Raw genomic sequence first — 27481 nt, forward strand, 5'->3', positions numbered from 1 at the left:
TATCACTCAAAAACAAAACTTTACCCATGAAATTCAAGGCCTAGTAGTTGTGGTGAACCAAGACTCACTCAAAAACAAAACTTTCCTTTCTATAGCCACTTATGTTGAGCGGCATAATTGAAATTAAAACCAATTCTCCCTCACACTCTCTATGGCCGGCCATGTGGGTTCATTAGGCTTTCATGCCCTTTGTATTTTCAAGTTGTCATACAACTTGAGTTATTGGACTTGACATCGAAGCCCATTGGGTCTTGAGGCCTAAAACTAACCCGAGGTCTAAAATGAACTTATTTGTTTGATTAATTAACATATTAATTAATCATAGCCATAAGTAATTAAACCATTTAATTATCCTTATTCATCTCCGTTGTTTCTTCAATCTCTACCTTACTCGGTGTACGATCCATTAGGTTCCCTTTAGGAGTCAGTGAGCGATTATAAGTCTTCAAATTGATTGTGAATTGAAACTTACTTTTCAATTCTCCCTTTAGTGGTTATACACCTTTAGGGCTTCCACAAACCATGAGTGACACCAAGTAGTAGTCATGGCTACCCAAGCTAATAAGAAGAGGTGGAGAACCTATTCAGTTTGGGATTACAATGCAATATGGTATTTCTCTAATACAATGCTCTTGACCACATTGTTTGATTTGATAGTTTATTCATGTCTACTATCCAATGTGATTCTCTTACTTATATGATTACCTTGAATGTGATTTGGAAAGACTTCCTAAATCTCATTCATACTCTGGCCAGAGATTCTTAATCATATCATAGAGTATTCTCCCTCAAACAGTTTGAAGGTTAGAGATCCCTTGTTGGACATTCACTTGCCTCCATGGCTAAGTGGCTTAACCCTAACTATGCCGTGGACACCCTTATGAGTGACTTTGACATAGTAAAAAATCAAGGACCTAACCATAAGACAACTATGATGCCTCAGGTCAAAGGACTATTTTGCATTATCCCAACCATGAGTTTTAAAGTGACATGAGTATGAGAATTCCTCATTGATCGTGTTCAGTGGACTCATTCTCTATTGAGCATCTACATACTTATCTTGGTGTTAGTCACACCAATGACTCAAGACCAGTCACTCTCTCTAAGAGAAGACATAGCACGTACTGATCTTAACGGACTGTCAATGCCCAATTGTCAATCCTATGATCAGGAACATTTATGATATGTATACGAAAGAGAATGGTCTCATGAATCTAACTTTATTAGATCACATTCTCCCAATTACATATTCTTTTGACTTATCGTTTAAGCATATAACATTTATATGAGACGGCTTTAAACTATAATCTTTGCCCTTTATATTAAACTAGATTAGTTTAACATGTGAAATGTCCGTAAAGTATCATCATATGATTGGCTTTAGGGCACATTTCCAACACATTGTTCCATCGCCACAAGCCAAACCCTTGAGGCATCCATTCATCCGAGATAAATTCATCGCGACCCTTGGATCAACAACCATACACATACATCCTACAAACCCGGAGATCGAATTAGAGGATTCAAAGTTGTAACAGAGATTGTACCCCTAAACACTCATTAATACAAATTCTTTATTTTGTACACGTGTTTTAGTTTCATTCGTTTTAGGAATGTTGCGTATATGTATATATAAATATTCAATATCCAAATTATACATCTCCTTATATACAAGGACACATATAACTTAGGTAATGGATATTAATCTAGAGCACTTGGTAATGATTTTTCAATTTTTGTCAATTTGTTTTGATATGTAGTACCATCCAATCACACTTTTTGTATATATTAGTAAAACCAGTCAAATGGCTTTTAAGGGGTTAAAACGTTTGGAGCTTTGAGAGATTAAATATTAAATATTACATGACTTTTACATTGAATACAAACATTTTAGAAATGCCACTATGTTAGTGGCTAATAACAATCCAACATATATATGTGTATGTGTTATGGTCTTTAAATAGGATCAATAATCACCGATAGGATTTCATTCTTTGCTCTTGTGTCTGGAGCTCCATGCCCATCACCATATTGGTATATGCATTGGGAGATCCAAGCAAGGTTTATTGCTGCTTTTACAAATTCCTTGGTAAATGGAGAAGCAGAAGCTGCATCTTTGTTCAACTTCTTCCAACTATTTTCAACCAAATTACTTATATATTGACGAGCAGATTCCTCAGAAATATTCAGACTGCCACGCATCATGCATGAGATTGAGTTCGTAGTTTCTTTTCTCTCCACTTCTGCCTGCAGTGGGACAACAAATTAATACTTAAAATATTCAAGTGAAGATAAATTAATGCATGCATGATTAAAGTACAAATTAAAAATAAATTAAGGGATCGTTTGATAATTATTTCGTTTTTTGAAAATTGAAAACTTGTTGGTAACTTTTGTGAATTTTCAAAATGGGAGTTGTCTTTCACATTATTTTTATCATTTTCCTTAAATATTGGTTTGATTTTGATTTTGGGATTTTATTTTTTATTTAAAAACCTAAAAGCCGTAAAGAGTTCCCAAACAATTTTTTAATCTTCATTTTGAAAATGAAAAACTAAAATAGTTTTTAAACCGACTCTGAAATAAGTACATACCGCCGAAGTACTCAAATCATTGGAAAGCCGGAAAATAAGAGATGGCCAATGCAAGAGACCGTGGTGATTCTCTAAGCATTCAAGTCCTTGCTTTGTGATCTTTGGGTTGACGAGAAAATATGTATGAACTAATAGGGCCGGTCCAAAGATTTTTGAGGCCCAGGGCGACGTAAAAAAAAGTGCCCTAACTTCATGTAAGAAAATTATTTATTTTCACACATAAGACATCGAAAAAATTATACTTAGAAAAACACTTCAAACTCAATAATTTAGAAACACAGAAAGACTAATTTATTTTGTATTGAGAGAGGGAACAAAAAACTTCGAGCTTACAAGTAGATAGATGATGAGTTTTGTTTTCCATCTGAACTTTGAATGTGTTTTTTAATAAATCGTGAGATGTTTTTTTTTTCTTATTTACTAACCTTGTCAATATGGGACTAAACAATAATGATGTTTTCGAGTCTTTAATTGATAGGCATTATTAATGAATGGGCACTAAATTAAACATTTTGGTGACACGTAATATAATTTGCAAATTTGGTCTATGTATTATTCTTTGTTGAAGATTAGACTTGAATTAAAACAAATATTTAAAAACAACAACCCACATAGATACTCGATAGTAACTAAAAATAAATTATCAACCAAACAAAAATTTGTAAAAATTGAAAAAACTAAACATGCACATAGCATTTTGAACTTAGGACCTCTTGTTAATTGTAAACAACAAAAATCATTGTTTCTAATTTAACTTCTTGATCCTTTAACCAAATTTTATAAATTTATACTCTTATAAAAAGAAATTTGTAAAAAATGGAAAGTAAATAAGAACACATGGTGTTTTGAACCCAAGACCTCCTCATTATTTTCAAATGACAAACCACCACTTCTAGTTAAATTTCTGTGTCTTTAATCCAAATTTTATAAATTTATACTCTCATAAAAATATATATAAATATACCACCCTAATAATTTTGGTGCCCCTAATTTTTTTGGGCCATGGACGGTCGCCCTACCTGCACTGGGCCTAGGCCGGCCCTACTAAGAACACCACCCCTGAGACTGATATCCATGCATCGTCAATATATTTTTCAAATGTGGGTGTGTGCTTGTTATAACAGCATGTTGTCTCCTCTAAAAATGCTTTGCATAAATCAACCCACGATTTATATAATTCAAAAGATTGCAGTTAATTGACATTAGAAACTGAAGTTATAATTTAATTGGAGAATAATATGATATTATTAATGTAAAAGAAAATTGACTACACTGCACACATTCTCCAATACAATGGCTATATTGTGCGTTAATGTGGTTGATTTTATATGTCTAAGTAGCATTGTTGATGTATGATAAGATAAATGTAGTGTACGTACAACTTTTGTGACCTAAGGGAGGACGTTTTCTCCTTGCTCCTTTAAAGTTTCATAAACCATCTCATACACTGTGTTGTAAAGAGCTAGAAAACAAAGCTTCATGTAACCTGGGAGAATTTGTGTAGCTTTGATATCCCATCTAAGTACCATAAGTACGTAATTAAGAATTAATTAAGAAAATTGTTAATGAAACGCCAAGACATAAACACAAAAGAAAATTTCTAACCTTCAACAGCAGAAGTAAAAAGCTCTAGTTCATCCAAAGTACCATATACATCATAGACATCATCAATGGTGTTACCAGAGCAGCCACTTTAGTCAACCCTTTCCTGATATGACTGTGTTGAGGTTCAAAGATGATTCCAACCGACTAAAAAAAGCACTCCATCACTGTCTCTGGTGAACCTCAACTTTTTTGCTAACTCCATATCCACCCACCACCTAAATGAATTAATGAAGCAAACACTGATTGAATTAGGATTAATACTTACACTCCTAATTCTTTGTTTGATTCTCTCTTCCCAAATATTGCATGTATAAGAGGAAACTTGTTACCTTGATACTTCTTGAAGATCCCTTTGGAGTGTGCATTGCACCCTGTTAAAATCTCGCTTGGCAATTTCAAGTAGCACTTGATTTGCATCTGGCATTTTACTGTATGCCTCAATATACCGTCTAGCTCCTAATCTTTGCATTCTGTGGTGCAGTGGAAATTCCAGTGCATCACTCACTTGTTCTGCTAGTCCTTTGGTAACATTAACTCCACTGAGGTTCTTGAGATAAATGGTTGAGAACGCAAGGCTTTCATCCAAGGGGTTCTTTCCTTCGAAAGCAAAATATGAAGCTTCATACATACTCAACAGTCCTTTTATATCCTTACAAATCCATGCCTTCAAACTTCCATTACCGTACGTGAATCTGCTGAATACGTCTAGTAATTTAGATTAAGAAACTTTAATGTCTTAATTTTAAAATGACTAGAAGTAAATTTGAAAATTCGATGTTTAATGTCTTAATTTGTAGGGCATTTGTAATTTTGACGTGTTTTAGAATCACATTTCGAGTGCTTGAGCAGTTCATTGTTAGTGTTCTCTTCAAGTGCATTTTTAAGCATTAAGTCTACTACTATTTGTGCCACGTAGTACTACGGTTTAGTGGTATTCATCTTCACTGGTAACTGAGAGGTCTTAGGTTCGATTCTCACCAAATATGAATTTGAACCACATTATTGCTAGCCTATTGGGAGGCTAAACCCACCCCCCTCCCCTTAGCGTAGATAATATCGATTGTTAAAAAAAAAAAAAAAAAAAAAATCTACTACTATATTTAACTTAAAATTAGCGAATATAAACATATTGGAAGTGAGTTCATACATGGTACAGTGCTAATAACCAACACTGATGTTAGAGAAGCCCACATCTCCAAAACTATTTCTATTTTCTAGAAGCCTTGCACCTTATGTCTCGCATATGTATCAATCCTAGCTCGAATCCTACTAAATATAGTTTTAATGTAATTATACAGAATTATACCGAATGAAACTATGTGGTATCAACTGTAAACGATACAATGTATTTTTCTATACATCAATATATTACACTAAAACCTACTCAAACTCTTGAAGTAAAATTCAAATTTTAGGTTCCAAATCGACTCCAACTTGCTCCAATCCTTAGGGGCAAATATGAGTTTTAACCCAAAATTCAAATTTAGGCCAAGATTCTTCCCTGGGCCAGTGAGCTCACTATATATGTGTACTTTTTTTGTTTTATATTTATAAATGTGGATGCAAATTTCTTCCTCCTCAATCTTGGACAATTTTGTACCTACAAAACAACTAGCACCTTAGGTTAAGGCCAAAAGCCTCACGCGCCCACAATGAATGGGGGGGGGGGGCTTTGGCCAAAGAACCTCCAATGCCAAAGTTAGAATTTTAGAAAGAAAGAGTGTTTAGAGCATTTGGGATTTTTTGTAAGAGAATTGGAATGAATATTTGGTGAAAATAGGAGCCTATTTATAGGGCTAAGTTGGTTCACTTTAGAGAGGAAATGTGGCCGGCCACTAAGTAGGGTTTTTAGGTTTTATTTTGGTTTAATTAGATTGGCTAATTAAACATAAAAGGAAATGTTTTGGTAGTTATGGAATTAATTGGCTAATAAAAGGAAAGAAATGGTGAAAAAGGTAGAAAAAGTGATGGATTATGTTTTGAATGGGGATAGCCGGCCCTTTAGTATTTTTAGGTTTGAATTGGTGTTTCAATTGATAATTAAGGGATTGATTAGGTAATTAATCCCTTAATTAGTCAATTTTTAGGAAATATGAAAGGAATATATTATTTAGCTAATTGATTAGCTAAATAATGGAATATAAAACATATAGAATTGATAGGAGCATATTTATGCAACTTAATTAGCTTGTTTCCTTGCATTTACGTTGCTAGTACTTAGTAATTTTAGTATTTTAAGCTATTTTCGTGCAATTTCAGGTTTTAAGGACAAAGTATGCAAACATGTGCATTTTGGAGCCTTTTGGAGCAGTTTTGGGCATGGAATTGATAGCTTATGCTTGGAGCAAGGTGGATGGACGAAATTGAAGATCAAAGGAGGCTAGGAATGAATAATGAAATGAAGAAATGAAAATGAAGAACAAAGAGTTCATAATTGGAAACCAAAGTTTCTATTCTTGGAGGTTTCCATTCTTGAAAGTTTCTATTCTTGGCTTGGAAGTTTCCTAATCCTTCCTCACCTATGTTCCAGCCACAAAAGGGTTTCAAAACATGTTAGGTTGCCTAATTACATGTTTCTAGAAGTCCTAGAACTTACCCTAGATATTGCCGCACTATCCCTTTAATTTCTAGTTCTTTGTTGCACAAGACACAACCTTTCTTTCCTATTTTCTACACCTAAACCACATTCCTGTTTTGTTCCATCCCTTGCTGCACAAGGGAGAGATTCTCCTTCCTATTTTATGTCCTAAAACGTATTTCCTTTTCCCTAAAACCCTATGCCGCACCCTACATCTATTCTTACCTATTTTGTGCCTCAAAACACATTCCTAAATCTGTCCTACAAATTCTGCCGAATTTCCCTTTCCTTTTCTCTTTAATTCCTGCACCTTTCTTGCCTATTTTCTGACCCAAAATCACATTCCTTTTCCTACATAAATCCTTCCCTAAAACCACTTCAAATTCGTAGCCCTTCCTTCCCTTATAAATAAACGCCCTTGCTGACCATTCTAAGCACTCCACCCTTCACCATAACCTACCTACATCCATCCACCACCATAATTCACCACAAATCATCACCAAACACCCTTGTGTCGCAGCAAAGAAGAAAGGAGGAGACCCTTGGACGTGCTTGCCATTCAAGACGTTGGATTGTTGGAGCGTTTCTAGGTGTTTTCATTCTTTGTTTTCAATGTCTAAATTTATGTATCTTTGTTTTGCGTTTATGAGGAACTAAGCCCTTCTTAGTTAGGGGGTAATTCGAAACCATGTTCATGCTTGCAATATGAATTGATTACTTTTGGTTGTGATTTCATAAGTTGTGAATTCAATTCGTTTAACTGCTTGATTGATAACGTATTCGTGTATGTTTGTTAAGAGTGCACGCTTAGTTTTCATGCATGAATATGATGCTAGAATATAAGGGAGTTTCACCTAATAGTTACAAACTTATATTCACAAGTAGTGGAGGTCGCTTATAAACGATCGCGTTAAATGAATTCTTGGCATAAGTTTCATGCTCATCATAGTAACGAGTGCCTCGTCAATACTTATAGTTCTCATGTTGCTTAATGATCTTTGATTGTATCTTTATTGTGCTTTTCACGTAAAGGACTTTTGAAGAATGTGTTGAGTTGTTGTATGCGCTTTCCCATCCAATTCAATAACTTAAGGAGAACTTGAAGATTAATTTAAGTGGACCTAATTAACCTGGGGTGTTGAGTTTCATGATTTATTGAACGAACAACTGAAAATTGGTTTGTATGCAAGTGTGCCATGTGTGGAGAAGAACCCTCTAGCTAGCCCATCATCCATAGTTTGATCCAAATTCGTCTAGAATCTGTTTTCAATTTACAATCTGTTTTGCAAGTTTAATTTCGTACAAAATCAAACCCCCCCTTGACTTTATTGAGTCTTATTAGTTAGAAAGTACTTTAGTTTGTGTTTTTAAGTGTTTTGGTTCAAGTTATAACTCAATTTCGTCCAAATTAGTGTTAGAGTTCAAAAACTACCCAGTTTGTGTTTTTAGGCAGTTTTGAGTGTTTTTAGCTTGTTTTGAGTCTCTTGAGTTTGTTTTGAGTCTTTTGAGTCTAGTTAAGTGTTTTAAAGCTTAGTTTTATCTATCTAAGTCAGTTTAGAGGTTTTAGCAAGCCCTCCTAATCCCCGGTCCAGAACGATCTCTACTTATACATATACTACAATTGTCAACAAGAGGGTTTAATTTGTGTGTTAAGTTATTTTACGCATCAAATTTTGGCGCCGTTGCCGGGGATTAGCAACTTTGCTAATCCCTTGGTTCTTTTCTTTTTGTTTTGTTTGTTTCTGTTTTAGTTTCTGACTTAGTTTTGTTTTCCTTGTTTTGTGTTACTTTTGATATTTGATTTAGTTCTCTTTCTTTGATTTTAGGTACTAGAGAAGTAAGACATGGACTTTGCTAGCATTCAAACTCAATTGGCAAATCTTACTTCTCAATTGTCGCAGTATGCCGAAAGGACCACAATGCAAAGTGTCCCTACATTTGGTGCGTCTTATAGGCAAGGATATCAAGCCAATCAATGTCCACAAAGAGATTGGAGTGATCATTCAACTTCTATGTGGTGGGAATCTCAACAAGATCCACACGAAGGATATTGGCAGCCATATGAGGAGTTCTATTCAAGATCTATGCAATATGCTCAATCAAACTCAGGTTCGTCAATAGATTATAATCAAATTCTTAATGAATTAAATTCTTTGGTGCAGGTCTCACAAAATCAAGCCAAGGAGGCTCAACAAGATGCATATTGGCAGCCATATGAGGAGTTCTACACCACGCCTATGCAGCCACCACAACCTCCCCCACAACAATTCCAGTCAAGTTTAAGTATGTCCATGGATAATGATCAAAATTTTCAATTACTAACCTCTTTGGTGCAGGACCAACAAAATCAAGACAAAAGAGTGGATAACTTGAAGAATCAAATGGGAGAGATTATGGAGTTCATGGCACAAATTCAAGAGCAAAGTGAACTTTCCAACTCAACTATAGAAAATTTGAAGGAAAATTTTGAAATCCATGATGCTATCACTTTGGAAAGTGGCATGGAGGTTGGAACAAGCCCAAAAACGTCCAAACCAATCCAAAACATGGATGAACAGCTGTTGTTCGAAGAAGAAGAGGATGACAAGGCCACGGCAAGGGAAGAACCACCCTTGCCGCAGCCTCCCAATGCTCCACCACTGTCCAATACAGGTAAGTTGGGTCCAATTTTCGTTAATTCTAACCCTATTCCACCCAATGTCCCTTTTCCTCGCAGGTTTTTGATTCCCAAGCAAGAAGTGAGTGAAAAAGACATTGTGGAAGCTCTTTCCAAGGTGCAAAGTGATATCCCAATACTTGGCACACCAAATCAAGTTCCAGATTGTGTTGAAGTATTCAAAGAACCTTGTTCACCAAGAAGAATGATTCAAGAGAAAGTAGTGGCTGGAGAATATCAAGAATTCATCAAAGAGGACGTATTTGAAACAACAAAGTCCAAAGAAGTTGAGTTTGATGACACGGGACAAATCACAACCATCGTAGTAAATCTGGCCAAATTCAAAGTCCCTGAAACTTTCAAAGAAGTGGTGTTTGTCATTAAGTTCTTGTCGGACAAAGCAAGTAAGTCACCTTCTCCAATTTCCATTACGTTTTATACTTACATGTTGTTAATAATTCAGGCACCCACTCTCGAATTTAAACCATTGCCGGATCACTTCAAGTATCACCTTCCATTCAAGGATCAATTCCATGCTATGGGACCTACGGGAGCTTAAAGAGAAGTATCGTCCGGCTGCAAAACGTTAAAGCAAGCGCTTCTTGGGAGGCAACCCATGCATTCAACAAAGGAAGCCCTAGGAATCTCTCCAATTCCAGATTTGCGTTCCTAAAACCCTTCTCTTTGTTGATTCTTTCTAATCTGCCAGTTTATTTGTTTAGTTGCTGTTTATGTGTTTACTTTTATTTGGTGTGATTTTATGCTTGAAACATTGAGGACAATGTTTGATTTAAGTGTGGGGGGGGGGTAACTAAGTGTTTTTGATGCAAATTCGTGGGATTTTATCACCCATTACTTATAGACTTGTTTCTTGCTGTTTTTAAGTGTTTTTAAGCAGTTTTGGTGTGTTTTAGTGTGTGTTGACATAAAACTCCGAAAATCACATAAAATTTGAAAAAAAGTGTTTTGAAAAGCCTAAAAAGAGTGTTTTGAGTCGTTTTTGTGTGTTTGTGTCTAGGGTACCTTCCAACACAATGATGAGGATTCGGTTTGTAATTGCATGGCTGTTAAAAAGAGTTATTAATATGGATGGAAGTTTGAATTACTCTTTGCTTATGCTTGGTTGTGGTTATAGCTTATGAATTCACATGCAATCACAAAGGATAAAAATTAGTTTTTGTAACATGCTTGAAGGAAGGAACTCAGACAAACGCTACAACCTTGTGAGACTTGAGCTTAAACGTTTATTTGGAGAGTTATTAATTTGTGCATTCTTGTTTTCTAAAGTCGTTGCATGATCTCATCATTCTTTGCTTGGTTGCTACTTAGAATGCGTTTCATCATTATAGATCCAAATACTAGAACTCATGCCCGTTCCATTCAAAGCATGATATTGAGTGCATAACACATATTCAAGATGAAGTTGTTTAGTTACCATCAAAGCCAAAAAGCCTATCCCTTTTGTCATATGTTTTGTAGGTTTAACCCCCATTTGAGCCTTCGTTAGCCTATTTTCTTTGTTAACCACATTATCCCTACCTAGCCTAAATTAGGACTGTCCACACCCTTGTTCTTAAAGAATAGTGAAGCATGACTTAGAGGGAATTCCTTTTGATTTTTGCAGAAAAACAAGTGTGGGGGAAGGGTTTTCAAAGTGTGTTTTGTGTGCCAAAAGAAAGAAAAGGGCATAAAAAAAAATATTCGTGGAAAAAGAAAAAGAAAAAGAAAAGTGTGTGAAAAGAATGAAAAAGAGCTGAAAAATAAGTGAGAATGAACTCACATGTGTTGGTTGTTGAAGAAAGTGTCCAAAAGTTTGAATTTGACCCTAAGTGTTGCATGAATCTTCCCTTGTGTTTAAAAGTTGATTTTTGCATTCAAAAGTGAATTCTAAGTGTCAATTTCATTACTTTGCTTACTATTTCTTTAAGAACCTTTGTTTATCCCTACCTTCCTTTGTTAGCCAAAACCCTTAGCCCCGTTACAACCCTTAGACTTCAATCTTGAGTGTTGTGTATTTCAATATGTGGAGTTTGGAATTGGTATGAGCATATGATATCACTGGTTCTCGCTTCTAAGTAGTAGCATTCCGTTCATGAGATCATATATATACATGCATTAATAATTCCAGAAAAGTGCTTTCTTTGCTATAACATATGTGAGTACTAGTTTTCATGTTTACATCAATCTTCTAACATATACCTAGTGTAGGGTGTGTAATCAGAAAATCTGATTGAAAATTGAGTGCATATCTAGTAAGGAATTGAGGGAATTCTCTAAGGCATGTTACTACATTCAAAAATGTTGTTTTAATGGATTATATGTGAACTAGTGAATGGTGACTACGATTAAGTATGTGCTCGAGGGTAAGGATGACTAAAATCTGTGTAAGTAATGATTTTTAGCATGTCATATGCATTGGAAATCCCTAAGACAATTGTTGGAAGGTCTAGATTGTGTTTTGTTTTGTTTTGTTTTGCTCGAGGACTAGCAAAAGCTAAGTGTGGGGGAATTACCTTATAGAAAGGATTTGATGAAATAGGCTTTAAATTGTTACCTATTTTGGGCACTTTTGACTTGGTTGAAAGATGATTGCCCACTGCTTGCGCGTAGGAATCCCGGTATGCCTCAAGGGTAATTTTGTCCTCTTTTGTCCAAAAATCCACGTGTCGCTTAGTAAATATTTTTGGCTCCACAAATGCCCCCACACTTGTTGGGCTGCTTGCAAAAAAAGGGCAGCAGGTTTAGAGATCTTCTTCCTTTAGGAAACTTAGGAATGCTTCCTATTTTGATGTAGATTCTCTCTATAATAAGAAATTAGATCCTTCTAGGAAAGGGAAATAAATTTCTCTCAAAGTCTATTTAAGTCCACCTTAAGTGGGTTATTAAATCAACTTTGGAGAGCGATTTATTCTACCCTACAAGAGAGAGATAGCTTAGAGGATATTTGTTCCCCCTCCTCTAGCAATCTTCTACATCTTGCCCGTGCAAAGGACCGTTTTTTGTTGCTTTTTTCGTCTTCTTTATGCCACACTGAGGTAAGAAAAAAATTAATTTTCCTTGTCTTCTTCTTGGATGGTGCTATCGCGGAGCAGCTGTCGGGGTGGTGCGGCACGTCAGCTGGCATGGGCCAAGAGTCGGCTCGGCATAGGCCGATGAGGTATTGTGGCAGGGACCACTGCTTTAAGTTGCTTGACTTGGATAGAACTAAGGGCAGCTTGTGTGGCTGGGGCCGCGGATTGTGGTGCTGGGGCGCAATACTAGGCGAGTTACATGGCTCATGTTCTTTTAGGCTTTTGGACATGACGCGAGCTAGGCTGGTGATTGAGAGAAATGAAGAGGTTGCGGGCCTCATGAGCTGCTAGAATGTTGGGTTGAACTCCCCTGCTAGGTACCACAAATGGCATTGGCTACTTTAACTCTCTTCGTCAGGAGAAATGTGGGCTGCTCCCAAAAGAGGAGGTGAATAGGATCAAGACGGATGCATTGGCTCGTCCAATCACTGTTGTGGATCCTGCTGCAAGTGAAGGTGGGGAAAGAGATCTTCCCTGCCTGCTCAAGAGATGTCGGCTGAGAAAAAACCAAAGATTTCTTTCGCTGCTCGAGCGGGTTCACCGACTGCCTCCAGGCTTGTGATTGACTTGACATTTTCCAAGGGGATGAAAAATGAGGCTGCTAGATCTGAGCATATGGCGCCTGCCATGTCAAGAATGGCTAGTACGATTGCTGATAGGATTGTTCGGCATAAAGGTCCTACCATGCCCCTAGTGCCGAATTTTGTACCTAGACATCTGTTGGGAGCTAAGTCCGGTTCACCTTTGGAGAGGCTTGCTATTATGAAGAGCAATAAGGTGGACTCTGCTGCGAAAGTGATGCCAAGGCTTATTCCTTATGCTGTTGAGACTGATTCGCCTGCTGGGAATGAGGAGACTGCTCTCGTAGGCAGTTGTGAGAAATCCACTAAGCTTGCTTCTAGGGAGGCTGCTATGATCTATGTGCTTTTGAAACCATATCTCTTGAAAACATGTACGCTTGTGCCAAGTTTGTTGATGGCGTCAGAAAGGTGTTTGCCCAAGCTCATTTGCGAAGCATACGACCCAATATAGAAGGACTGCTCTACTTGCTATGATGCAGATATAGCAAGGCTGCTAAGAACATGGCAAATACTATGGCAGATTCTGAGCTCGTTGCTTTGAAGGGGTCTAATATTTCTGCCCTTACTTCTTTGCAGCTTGAGACCGCTCGCCAAGAGATCGTTGACTTGAAGACTAGGCTTGACGCAATCCAAGTTAAGCATGAAAATGCAGAGAAGGAGATCGGATCTCACATACCTTAGATTCAAGATCTTAAGCATGTCGTTTCTGAGCTTTGTTCTGCTATAAAGGATTAAGAGTTGATTGCTACTTATAACCAAGTGATCCACTTCAAGAGAATTATCGATATGCTTGAACCCCAAATGTTGGAACTTCAAGGTGTACTGAAGATCAACGAAAGTCTGAAAAAGGAAGTGGATAAGCTGTAGAGCATCCATGTTGGCCTGCTCGTGGAGGATGAGCAGCTGAAAGGTGAAAGGCTGGGCTCGAGGTTTCAATACCTTATCTATTTATCCTGAAGACTTGCTTGATTTTACTTTTGAGGCTTCCATTGGTGAAGTAGTTGGAGAAGTTAGTGCCCAGGCTGGGGCAGCCGGGGGTGAAACGCTAGATGATACCGCTACTAAGAGCGTCGCGGTTGCTGAAGGTGTGGCGACCGAGTAGTCGTGGGATGTCCAAGCTGCTATAGTCTTCTAGGTAGCCTTTAGGATTTTATTTGTTTTTCCTTGTAGCTCTTATTTTGCTTGAACTCATTCGGCCTTTGCTAGTTGTTTATAAACATGTTTTCCTTCACTTTTCTTCATCTTCGCTTCTTTTGTGCATGACCAGTGGCAGGCATGCTACTTTTTTATAAGCAAACAAGCCCGCATAGCTTATGCAGCCGTAGGTGTTGGTGTAGAACTTTGCAAAGTTGTTAGCCATAGGGTTGGCAGCCAGATGCCTTACTTATAGAAGAAAACAAGTTCGCGTAACCACTAGGCTGTTAACTTGACTTTCTCCAATTCCGTAGTTACGTAGCAAGTATCACAACACTTTAAGACTTGGTGTAGGTTGTTCCGCGCTTGGCAAAGGTGAAGTTTATCGACTACGTAGCATGTCGGCAATGGATAAAACTTCATATATGCGTGCTAGCTTGCCTAACCTTTCACAAGAATGTGTGGTTGTATAAGTCTAACGCGATTTTACTGCTCGAAGGGCAAGCCGTAGGCAGTCTTCTAGAATCCGTAGGCTACCTTAGTGCACTCGGTAGCAACTTTAGGATTCCAGGGCAACTGTCCATCGGATGTACTGCGTAATGTGCCCTTCCGTCTCTTGGGCCTGGTTCCCCACAGATTAGGCCAAGAGACCCAAAATCCTCAGTTAGATAAGCCTTGAAAAAGACCATTATGGCTACTTCTAGGAATCCCGGCGCAAGCCATCTGCATCTAATTATACTAGAGCAGCCAGGCTCATCCACGTCTGGATATTCGGAGTGTAGAGTTTAACGTCCCGTCTTGGAGAGCTGACCCATGTGGGTGTCGGGGAATTGGTTTACCCTCTCGTACTAGAGAGCATGGTTGGTCTCTCGGGGGGCGTAAGCGATCAGTTGTTGTAAGCATGCAAACGATCCAAGTTGTGATTACTTTTGAATTCCTCATTGAAAAATGAGTGAAACGAACGAGAACTTAGATGTAAGGTAGGAACTCCATAACAACTGGCTAGTTCTCGGCTTGTGAGGTGTTGCTTGTCGACCTGCTTGAGTTTTCAAACTTTGATGTAACGGGAGGTCACACATTGTAGTTCCTCATATTGTATGCGTTCCACTGCTTTTCAATCCTTTTGTCGCTTCATGTTGGCGAATGTGTAATTACTCTTGTCGCCTACTCTGCTGATCTTATACGAACCTTCCCAGATGAGATCCATCTTTTTGGACACAGATGGTCCCTGGCTTGAACTAATGGGATCCAGATTTGTATGGACTTCTAGAAAGGATGTTTCAGCACCAATTTAGGGGTTCTAGAAGGATAAGGGTGCAACATAAATGTAGGGAAAGGATAGGCCTTCTAGAAATAAGATATTTAGGTCCTCTTACAGCTAGATTTAAGGCACTAACTCATTTAGATAAGATAAGATAGGATAAGACTAGATTAGGAGAGGATAAGATAAGATTGGATAAGGTTTTGGATAATGTTTCTTCTTTTTAGCTGATTCCTTATCTTCTTTGTCTTGGATTTATTTTTGTCATCCTTTCAGCACATTCCTAGCCTCTTGAACTTCAAATTCGTCCATCTATCTTGCTCCACCCATAAGCTATCCATTTGATGCCCAAAACTACCTCAAAATGCTCCAAATTGCACTTTCTTGCCAACTTTGTCATTTGGACCTACAAAAACACGAAAATAGCTTAAATCACTATAATAAACACAAACTAACTACGAAAATGCAAGAAAACAAGCTAACTAAGTCGCATAAATATGCTCCTATCAATATTATTAAAAACAAGGATAGAAAACACCTTAAAAATAAACTTGAATTGTCAAAAGCGATTCTCCAAATTAGTGCATACCTAAGTTCTCCTCCAATGGCTAAACAGCCTTATTTTTATTGCTACAAAATAAAACCCTAGAGAAGGTCTTCGAATAAAACTAGGAAACAAAATAAATTAAAATAAACTAGGAAACAAAATTCTAAATTAACTAGTAAAATTCGTCCAAAATCTACACAGCCACGTTTTGGACCAATATCTGCTCCAAAAATGGCCCAAAGTGGATAGATTTAAAGCTTGGAATACTCTGAACACTTCTCCAGAAGGCCATGAACCCATTGGAGGTCATCTTGGGCTCCAAAAATTGCAATTAAGCCCGAAAACGTCACATTCCAGCAACACGCACTGCTTCTTTATTTCATCGCCAGAAAATAACCGCTTGGTGAAAAAATCTGAAACTTTGGTATGAACAACATGATAGACTCACAAACGTCCTCCAATTAAAATCACTCCAAAATTAGTCCATTTGGTCACGGTTTTTCCAAGAGCAAGTCAAAAGTCCTACATTGGAAATATATAACAAAGTATTAAAATTGTACCAAAATAACCAATAAATTATTACTAAGAATAGGGTAAAATATATAGTAAAATATCAACTCATTAATGACACCAGTTACTTATAAAGCCTGCACAAAGACATCCCCAAATGGTTACGTCTTTACCATTAAGGATAACACAATATCTTGGTGGTCCACTATATAGACATTAGTTGTGAAATCTTTGAATCGTTCCAAGACTCACCTCACTTCACTACGCCACACGTGAGATATGGTTAAGAGCTCTTGTTGAGCATATTCGAAGTACCTGCTGTTTTCATCCATCATTGCGTCCCAACTATGAAGCATGAGGACTATGTCGCATTTATCCACCCGACCAAGACATGATACATTGAAAAAATCAAGCCAAGACACATTGCGTCTACATCTATATCAACAAAGCATCAGGAGATTGAAGTCGAGCAATCTAATCCCAGGCAACATTGCTAACCTCTTCACGATATCACTGCATAAGTCTACCTTCCAGAAGATTGTCCAAGGAATTGATATACATAATTATCTTATATGCAATGTATGTAGTTCTCATTTGGAAGTTTTGTCAAACTCAGGGGGAGAATCCCGAAGTATACTCACTTGATCTTAATGTACTCTTTTTCTCATGATTAGGAGCATTTTCCCACTGTTTTTTGTTACATAACTAGGTTTTGATGAGACACCCATCCTAGGCTGATCAGACCCCTTGTGAGCTTGCTACTTGCGTCCAAAAGATGATAGTTTTGACTTAATGCAACTTCTCACATTTCTCCTTGGTTTAAGGGTTTTTATCCAACCTTGGGTTTTACCATAGCGAAGCTTTGTGAGTTTCTTTTTATGCGTTCTTCAGTTAATTTGATACTCACATTCGCTCATTGTACCGACAACTTCATCAACTGAAATTACTTCATCGTTGAAGACCTGATGTGCCATTTATTTGAGTATTTACACACTCAAGAGGGAGTGTTGCAGTCTTAATAGTTTAGAAATGTGATTGTGTAAATCCTATATTATCTTGGGATATCTTTGTGAGATTTTACCATATCTTTTCTTTATATATTATCCTATTATAGTTGTAATCTTATTGGTGTACGAAATCTACATTCCCTACTACTATAAATAAAGACACAATGGGATGAGAAATCACACTTTAGAATTCACCTAATTCTCTCCATGCTTGCCGCACCCTCTTTCTCAATCTCTATAATTCATCAGTCAAATAAACCTACAACAACAATTAATCTTTTAAAGAGTTATTTCTATTTTTATTGTTATTTTACACGTGTCAACGAGTAATTAGTGGGCAACACCACCTGTTATGCTTATGAGTACGTACCCGTCACCCTCAAAAACTCTTCCCAATGAAGTATTGAGTTAATTTAGCATTCAAATTACGAGTTACAATTCAAAAACAGTTTTATTTATTTTAACATCCTCCAGAGTGTTCAACATAATAATAAATACTTCTTGTTTTTTAACCTCAGTCATCCCACAGCTTTTATTCCAGCAAAAGAAAAGCATTAACATATATACACCAAAAGAAGAAGGAAAAATGGGAAGATTAAATAGTTCAACTATTGTTTTTATCCTCATTTTTGTGATTGAACAAGCAATGTTCATTCCAGGATTTGCAATCTTAGCACCTTCTCCGTCTAGTTCTGAGTTTTTAGAAGAATGCAGGAGACGTTTTTCTCCCAGTTGTGAAAAAGAAGTATTTGATTATGTACTCGTTAAGCCAGTGCCTGTGGATCTGCAGTGTTGCTTTGATCTCATTGACCTTGGTCAATCTTGTCAAAAAGCATTAGTGAATGAAGCTTTTCGCAAAATTCATGTCAAAGTCAACAATGATTATGCTTTGAAATTAAGTAGAGAAATGTGGGATGGTTGTGTTAACGACACAGATGCTTACTTGGGTTACCACTAATTCGATCATGGCATATATAATAAGAATCTTGCAATGGTATATTATCCTTTAACCAAGAATAATTAATTATGAGTTAATTATGTACTACATTTTGTATGAAGAAGGAAATACTTTTGAAAATCGGTAAATAAGTTTCGGTACGAATGTATTAGTTTTGGTACGAATGCATCGGTACATAAGTTTTGGTACGAATGTATCAGTACTTAAGTTTTGGTACGAATGTATTAGTTCATAAGTTTCAGTACGACTGCATTCGTACATATGTTTCGGTATGAATGTATCAGCACATAAGTTTTAGTACAAAAATCGGTACATAAGTTTCGGTACGATTGCTTCGTAATATAAGTTTTGGTACAAATGTATCGGTATATAAGTTTCGGTACGAATGCAGAACATATGTTTCAGTACAAAAATCGGTACATAAGTTTCAGTACGAATGTATTAGTACATATGTTTCGGTACGAATGTTTTAGTACATATGTTTCTATACGAATGTATCGGTACATAAGTTTCGGTACGATTGCATCGGTACATAAGTTTCAGTACGAATGCAACGATACATAAGTTTCCGTACGAACATATTTGTACATATGTTTGGGTACGAATGTATTAGTACATATGTTTTGGTACGTATGTATTAGTACATAAGTTTTAGTACAAAAATTGGTACATAAGTTTCGGTACAATTGTTTCGAAATATAAGTTTCGGTACGAATGTAGAACATAAGTTTCAGTACGAATGCATCGGTACATTAGTTTTGGTACGAATGCATCGGTACATTAGTTTTGGTACGAATGCATCGGTACATAAGTTTTGGTACGAATGCATCGGTACATAAAAAATTTAAAAATTTTAAATAAAAAAAAAACCATCAAACTTTATATGCGATACACTACGTAGGATTTATTTTAAAACTTCTAGGCCTAATTTCTGAAGCAAGGAAGATTTTTTGAGCAGACATTAAACAAAAAATAAATAAATAATTCTGCCCAAATTTTTACCACACAAGTTTTCTTTGGGGATTGACCAGGGACCATCTGTGTGCATGGAAAATTAGTTGTGATAAGAATAAGGCATGCCACACTTTTCTTTTTCGATTTCGTATTTTTCTTCTTGACTGACCATAAGTTTCGGTAGATTAGTTTCGGTACGAATGCATCGGTACGTAAGTTTCGGTACAATTGTTTCGGTACGAGTGCATCAGTACATAAATTTCGGTATGAATGCATAACATAAGTTTCCGTACAAAAATTGGTACATAAGTTTCGGTACGAATGCATTGGTACATTAGTTTCGGTACAAATGTATTAGTACATATGTTTCGGTAGATAAGTTTCGGTACGAATGCAACGATACATAAGTTTAAGTACGAATGCATCAGTACATAAGTTTCAGTACGAATGTATTCGTGGATATGTTTTGGTACGAATGTATTTGAACATATCTTTACGTACAAATGTATTAGTACATATGTTTCGGAAGCTAGGAAGATTTGTAGGGACTTCTAGAAAGGATGTTTCAGCACCAATTTAGGGGTTCTAGAAGGATAAGGGTGTAGCATAAATGTAGGGAAAGGATAGGCCTTCTAGAAATAAGATATTTAGGTCCTCTTGCAGCTAGATTTAAGGCACAAACTCATTTAGATAAGATAAGATAGGATAAGACTAGATTAGGAGAGGATAAGATAAGATTGGATAAGGTTTTGGATAATGTTTCTTCTTTTTAGCTGATTCCTTATCTTCTTTGTCTTGGATTTATTTTTGCCATCTTTTCAACACATTCCTAGCCTCTTGAACTTCAAATTCGTCCATCTATCTTGCTCCACCCATAAGCTATCCATTTGATGCCCAAAACTACCTCAAAATGCTCCAAATTGCACTTTCTTGCCAACTTTGTCATTTGGACCTACAAAAACACGAAAATAGCTTAAATCACTATAATAAACACAAACTAACTACGAAAATGCAAGAAAACAAGCTAACTAAGTCGCATAAATATGCTCCTATCAATATTATTAAAAACAAGGATAGAAAACACCTTAAAAATAAACTTGAATTGTCAAAAGCGATTCTCCAAATTAGTGCATACCTAAGTTCTCCTCCAATGGCTAAACAGCCTTATTTTTATTGCTACAAATAAAACCCTAGAGAAGGTCTTCGAATAAAACTAGGAAACAAAATAAATTAAAATAAACTAGGAAACAAAATTCTAAATTAACTAGTAAAATTCGTCCAAAATCTACACAGCCACGTTTTGGACCAATATCTGCTCCAAAAATGGCCCAATATCATCTCCGGGCTTCAATTGCCGATTCTTGGCTCTTTTGTTATAGTTAGTGAGGAGCTGATGTTGGTAAGCTGCGATACCGGTGATGGTCTGCTTGCGCTTCTTCTCTGCCATATCTAAGCTTGTGGCCATCTCCTTACTATTATGCTCAATGCTTGGTAGAAGAGTGATGATACTTGGCTTGATGACATTGGGATGAGTGATTGCTTCCTAGCCAAATGCCGAAGAGAAAGGAATCTCACTGGTTGCTCGTCTTTTAGTGGTACGATATGCCCATAGACATCCGGGAGTTCGTCTGGCCATTTTCCCTTCTTGTTGGTGAGGGATTTCTTGAGGCAGTCGATGATCATCTTGTTGGATGCTTTGGCCTGCCTATTGCCTTGAGGATATCTCGGCGTGGACATGTGCTGCTTGATGCCGTACTTTTGGAAGAACTTCGCTAAATCCTTGCCCACGAATTGCGGGCTGGTGACAATGGATTGAGGGATGCCAAATCAGCAAATGATGTTCCTCCATATGAAGCGCTCTATGTTCGTCTGAGTCGTGATCATCATAAGCTCGACTTCTACTCATTTTGTGAAGTAATCGGTTGCCACGATCATCATACCTTTTTCCCCAGTAGCAGGAGGCATTGGCCCTACCAGGTCGATCGCTCACTGCATGAATGGCCTAGGACTCGTCTGCGGATGTAGTTTGTTGGCAAGCAGTGCTGGTACCGGCTTGTAATGTTGGCAGCGATCATACTTTAATATTAACTCCTTAGTATCTGGATGCATGGTAGGCCAGTAGTAGCCTACGTTAAAAGCCTTCTGTGCTGAGGATTGGCCTCTGGAGTGATTCCCACAAATGCCTTTGTGGATTGAGCTTAGAACCTTTAAGACATTGGTAAGCGCTAGGTAGCGGAGATGCGGCCCAGTGTAGGATCCTCGAATAAGAATGTCCAAACGAAGTTGATTTAATCCCCTACTAGTAGAGCCTCGTACTCTTCTTTGTTGTTGGATGCTTTGAAGCTTAAAGTGATCGCCTGCTCGAGCATTAAGCCGTCTAGGGTGACAAGGATCATGCCTGCTCTCGAGCCTTTGTAGTTGGATGCGCTGTCGACATGCAAATGCCAGAAGTCTCCATCGGGTGGCGTAGGCGTGGCTAGAGTGTGCTCGGCTACTTCTGAGGCATCGTTGGGTTGTTCTGTTGCATCATCTAGGCTCGGCGTGAAGGCGCAGTAAGGAGCTGTGGAGATGGGGCCATGTCATACGCAGCAGGAGATGCTCAACTGCCGGTATTGGGCCACTCTAGAGTTGAATCATTGAATAAGTAGGGCCGTGTGGTACGCAGCAGAAAGTGGTACTCAACTGCCGGTACATGTTGCTCCTATGTAGAATCTTTTAGGGTGACGAGGACAAAACTTGCTTTCGAGTGTGTCCTTCCAGTGTTCATCTACCCTTGGCGTGTTTTTTGGGCCGAGTTGTTGTGTTCGTCATAAAACTTTACATTTGCCAGAGTCTACGCCTTTATCGTTGCGCATCTGGATTGGGCAGAATAGTACGTCATGAGGATGACTGCGTGTGTTTGAAAGTAAAACTTGTGCTTCCGGGTTGCAACAACTATCGCCAAAGTTAGTTTTTGAACATCAACAAAAGCTTTTAAACTGTTGAATACAGCTCATAACATCGAGGAGAGCTTTTAAACTATGGACTACAGGTAGTCGGGCCCCTAGGTCTTCTCGTATGATGGTAGAGCTTATTTCTGCTTCAGATGCGACTACTCGTCCAGTCAGACTTTGAATCTCTTTCAGAGTAATGAGGAACTTCATATTCAAGATCGCTTAGATAGGCTTTAAATGGGCATCGGCGAACTTCGTCCCAAAGTGCATGCTTTTCTGCCAGAGCGAAAGAGTCTACCAGAGTTAGATTTTCTTTCATTATCAGTTTTCCAAACAATGGGTGGTCTGCTGGAAGTCTTTTTTGGAAGGCTGCTCTAGCTATCGAGTCGTTGCATTCGACTATTTTTGCCTTCTTTACTTTGAACCTCCTTACATAATCGCGAAGTGACTCCTTTAGGTTCTTCTTGACGTCGAACAAATGGTCAGACTTCTTTTTGGTCGAGCGATAGGATGAATATTCTTTGGTAAAAACCAAAGAAAGTTCGCCAAAATTTTGGATGGATTGTGGCGGCAGGGTGTGGAACCAATCTTGCGCCTCGCCTTGTAAAGTGGTGGCGAATATCTTGCACATGAGATCATTGTTGTTTCGATAGAGGATCATTGTGCTTCTGTAGTGCTTTAAGTGTCTCTCCGGGTCTTCATCCTTTTTGAAAGATGTGAAATGTGGCATGCTGAACTCGTGTGGAGGCTCTGCCTGTTCGATCTTGTTCGTGAAGGGTGACCTGCTTATATTGGTCATGTTCCATCATAGTGCCTTATCGGTGACCTCATTACGTTGGAAATTGCGTAATCGCTTGGTCAAGAGTCTCTCTACTTATTCCTAAATTTGCCTTTGTTGGGGGTAGCTGAGCTCTCGGCTGCCTCTAGCTGTGACTTGCTGGTTTAGGCTGTTCTTCCATGTGTTTGGCTTGTCTATGCCGCGGATACAATGCATGTGGTGTGTTCCTAGCAGGCGAGCGAGTTCTTCGCAGGCTGCCTGTTGAACTTGAGCCAGATTGAGTGACTTCTTTTCTCCGTCCGTCGTGCTGCCTACTCCGATGTGAGATGGAGGATGATCCTCGCGGGCTTAGCCGCGAATGAACACTTCGCTTGGAAGGTTGCTCATGTTGACTATCAGAGTGTGACCCTAACCGTGAATGTATGATCACCTGTGGGCCTAATCGAGAATGCACGCTTCTCCGCGCTCTAAGGCGGGAGTATACGTTATCTCGAGGGCCCAATCGGGAGTGTACACTACTTGAATGCTTGGTTTGTGGCTGGTTGAGTGACTGCTTGCCGGGACGTTGCTGGAGAGGTTTTTTGTCTGCCTTTGTCCTACTTCGGGACATCTCGTCTAAGGCACGTTGCATCTCAGTGCGCTGCAAGAGCTGGTTCACCAAGGTCGTCTGCTGTGCGAGGGTACTCGTCAATTCTATGACTTGTCAAGACAAGTGTTATTTGCCACTTGGATTGGAAAAGCTTGGAAGGAATGTGCCTCCTTGGGCAATGGAAGGGTGGAAGACTTCGGGCGCGAGATTTGAGTTGGGAAATGTCAAATCCGCGAAAAAATGTGGTGAGAATGCCCCCGGCTCGATGGTAGGTTTGGATGGTTAAGATAATCTTAGGCCAACTTGGGCTGCTTGGAAGGCCACTAGAGCAGATTGGGCCGCATGAGCAGGTTAGGCTGCGAGAGTAGGCTGCTTGGCGGGAGTAGGCTGGCCCACGGGAGTGGGCTGCTCGGCGGGAGCAGGCTGAGCCACAGGAGTGGGCTGCTCGACGGAAGCAGGCTAGGCCATAGGAGTGGGTTGCTCGGTTGGAGCAGGCTGAGCCATAGAAATGGGCTGCTCAGCGGAAGTAGGCTGGGCCATAAGAGTGGGCTGCTCGGTTGGAGCAAGCTGGGCCACGGGAGAAGGCTGCTCGGAGTGTGATGCATATGGGTGCGAGGCTTGGGCTTGGCTTGGCAACGCGTTAAATTCGCGTTGGGCTTTGAGTGACAGGGCTTGGGTCGTGGCCTTGGCGCCGTGAGCCTTGGATGGCACGGCTCAGGCCGTGGTGAAGGCACCATGGACCTCGCCACGGGTAGCTACCGAGGTGGCCACCGCGGTGGTTCCCGTGGTGGAAACTTGTGGTGGTGGTGCCGCTCCACTTATTGTCGCATTTAGCCTCACGGATCTCCGCAATCCCATTTCTTGAATATTAGAATTTTCACTTGTGGAATTTTCTAAATTTCTAGCCATTATATTTTTCTTATACGTTTTATCAAAGAACCTTTGCAAGTAAAAAATTCTAATAATAAGAACGTATGAAAAATATTCAAATGGACTAGAAAATAAAGTAAAAACCTTTTTGTGAGAGTCTTCTACAAGTATGGATTTCAACTCTCAATGAAAGCACCAATTTGTGGATGCAAATTTCTCCTCCTCGATCTTGGACGATTTTGCACTTACAAAACAACTAGCACCTTAGGTTAAGGCCAAAAGCCTCACGCGCCCACGATGAATTGGGGGGGGGGCTTTGGCCGAAGAACCTCCGATGCCAAAGTTAGAATTTTAGAGAGAAAAAGTGTTTAGAGCATTTGGGATTTTTTTGTAAGAGAATTGGAATGAATATTTGGTGAAAATAGGAGCCTATTTATAGGGCTAAGTTGGTTCACTTTAGAGAGGAAATGTGGCCCGCCACTAAGTAGGGTTTTTAGGTTTTATTTTGGTTTAATTAGCCAATTAATTGGCTAATTAAACATAAAAGGAAATGTTTTGGTAGTTATGGAATTAATTGGCTAATAAAAGGGAAGAAATGGTGAAAAAGGTAGAAAAAGTGATGGATTAGGTTTTGAATGGGGATAGCCGGCCCTTTAGTATTTTTAGGTTTGAATGGGTGTTTCAATTGATAATTAAGGGATTGATTAGGTAATTAATCCCTTAATTAGTCAATTTTTAGGAAATATAAAAGGAATATATTATTTAGCTAATTGATTAGCTAAATAATGGAATATAAAACATATAGAATAAATTAGGTTTTGGGAATTACCTTATAGAAAGGATTTGATGAAATAGGCTTTAAATTGTTACCTATTTTGGGCACTTTTGACTTGGTTGAAAGATGATTGCCCACTGCTTGCGCATAGGAATCCCGGTATGCCTCAAGGGTAATTTTGTCCTCTTTTGTCCAAAAATCCACGTGTCGCCTAGTAAATATTTTTGACTCCACAATAAGTTCATTGAATCCAATGGCTAAAATCTAATATGATCAAATCCAACGAGACAAAACAGATCTAATGGTCCAATTTAAATTCAACGACTAAAGTAATTAAAAAAAAAATCTTTCATGTGTTTCATATTCTTTCATAGTGTTCCACGAATTTCATGTTGTTGGTTTAGTGATTTTTAAATATTTATCGCAATCTAAATATTTTTAGGTTTATATGTTCATAAAATTAAATTAAGATAGTCTACATAATTTTTTTTTTAAAGTTACTTTAAGGAAAAATTATCCTAAATTCATTCTTTAATAATCTCGGGTTAAAAATTTAACTGAGAATGATTGGAACAAAAAAACTGTTAAAGAGAATAAATTAGTTGCAAACTCTCCTTTTTCGCACCGAGAATTGAAAATGAACATCACTATATCCTAGTATTGAGTGGCAACGATAAAAAGATATTTGTGGGTGTATCTTGTTTAGATTTAAGGTAGGTGTTAGTACACAAATTAAGTACTTTCATGATTAAAATCCTATTAAATAATTTAGACGAATTTAGTATAAATTATCTATTGCTTGTAACAATAAATAACAAAACGTTCACATAGTACAAAACATGGGAGACCTCAAACCCATGTTGTCTAAGGAGCCTGAAGCTGAGAGCAGTGAGATGGAGACTCTGGTTTGTTCCCTGGACATGAATGTTGTTCAATAATTTATCAAGAACTCTTGTTATGCCCTCTTCAAAGTGATATCCCAAACCTAACATTTGGATGTCATCAATAAATTTAAGCGTAGTCAGCGTGTTGATATCATCATCTTCGTAATCAATCATATGCTTAACTTTCTCCTCAAGGAACTTCAACTCATCCTTGTATACTTTATCCTACAAAAGTAATCAAGTGTAAGTAATACATCTTGATAAAATTTGTATCATATATACTACATTTTCAGAATCCGTCTAGCGGTCTATGACTAATTACTTTGATACTATGTTCAATTTTAATCATGGATGTACAATTCAATATGTATGAGCAAAATGCCTCAACGTAAAACAAAATTTAACGTCACGAGATTTCTGATCAATCACCTGTAGGGTATTATCATCAATCTTCAAGGACTGAATAAAATCGTAATTCCATATGCTTGGCTTGTTGGCTCCAGTGCGTCGAAGAGGCGCATTATTATGCATCGAGGAGCAAAGTGGTTACATGCAACAAGCTGAAGCTACGAGAATTAAGCATGTGAATTTGATATCAAACGATGGATATATATGTTTGCACTCAAAATATACCAATTTTTACTTATTTGGGTAATTTGGGTTAAATATGGCATTTGGAGGATTAATATGCAAGAAAGCTAACTTGGAGAGATATTTGGTGCAAGTGGGATAGGTTTTACACTATAATATTGTTTCTCCTATTTGTTTGGGTGGTGGAGGTTTGTCTAGCCTTTGTTTAATCAAGATACATGCATGTATGGCAAGTAGATGGAAAGGCATCAGCAAGCTTTCGGGCAAGGAACATGTGAAAGAAGCCAACTTGCTTCTTTTAAATGTTAGTTTATTACAAGTGGGAAAACATGTGCTAAAAACATGTGGTGGAGATGCAAATCCTCTTTTAATATTGTTTCTACATGCAAGTTGGCAAAAGGAAATGCAAGCTGCCCAAGCTTCTTTCGGGCAGGTACAAAACCTCAGCAGGAGGGTTTCCTCCAGACCTCTATAAAAAGGAGCAGATGCACAAGGATTATGGACACTCAATCAAACAAACAAACAAAAGCACAAACTCTGCTCAAACCAGATTTGCCAAAAGCCTTCTTTTATCTAGTTTATTAGCTCTGCTGCTCACTTGCGGT

The 27481-nt window shown here is 38.2% G+C and overlaps 1 pseudogene; it reads right to left on the bottom strand.

Moving 5' to 3' along the window:
• Nucleotides 1-1956: 1956 nt before the first annotated feature.
• Nucleotides 1957-26849, bottom strand: LOC126632967 (tricyclene synthase EBOS, chloroplastic-like; annotated as a pseudogene).
• Nucleotides 26850-27481: the final 632 nt, after the last annotated feature.

The sequence above is a fragment of the Malus sylvestris genome, chromosome 8 (genome assembly GCF_916048215.2).
Source record: "Malus sylvestris chromosome 8, drMalSylv7.2, whole genome shotgun sequence".
Classification (NCBI taxonomy): Eukaryota; Viridiplantae; Streptophyta; class Magnoliopsida; order Rosales; family Rosaceae; genus Malus; species Malus sylvestris.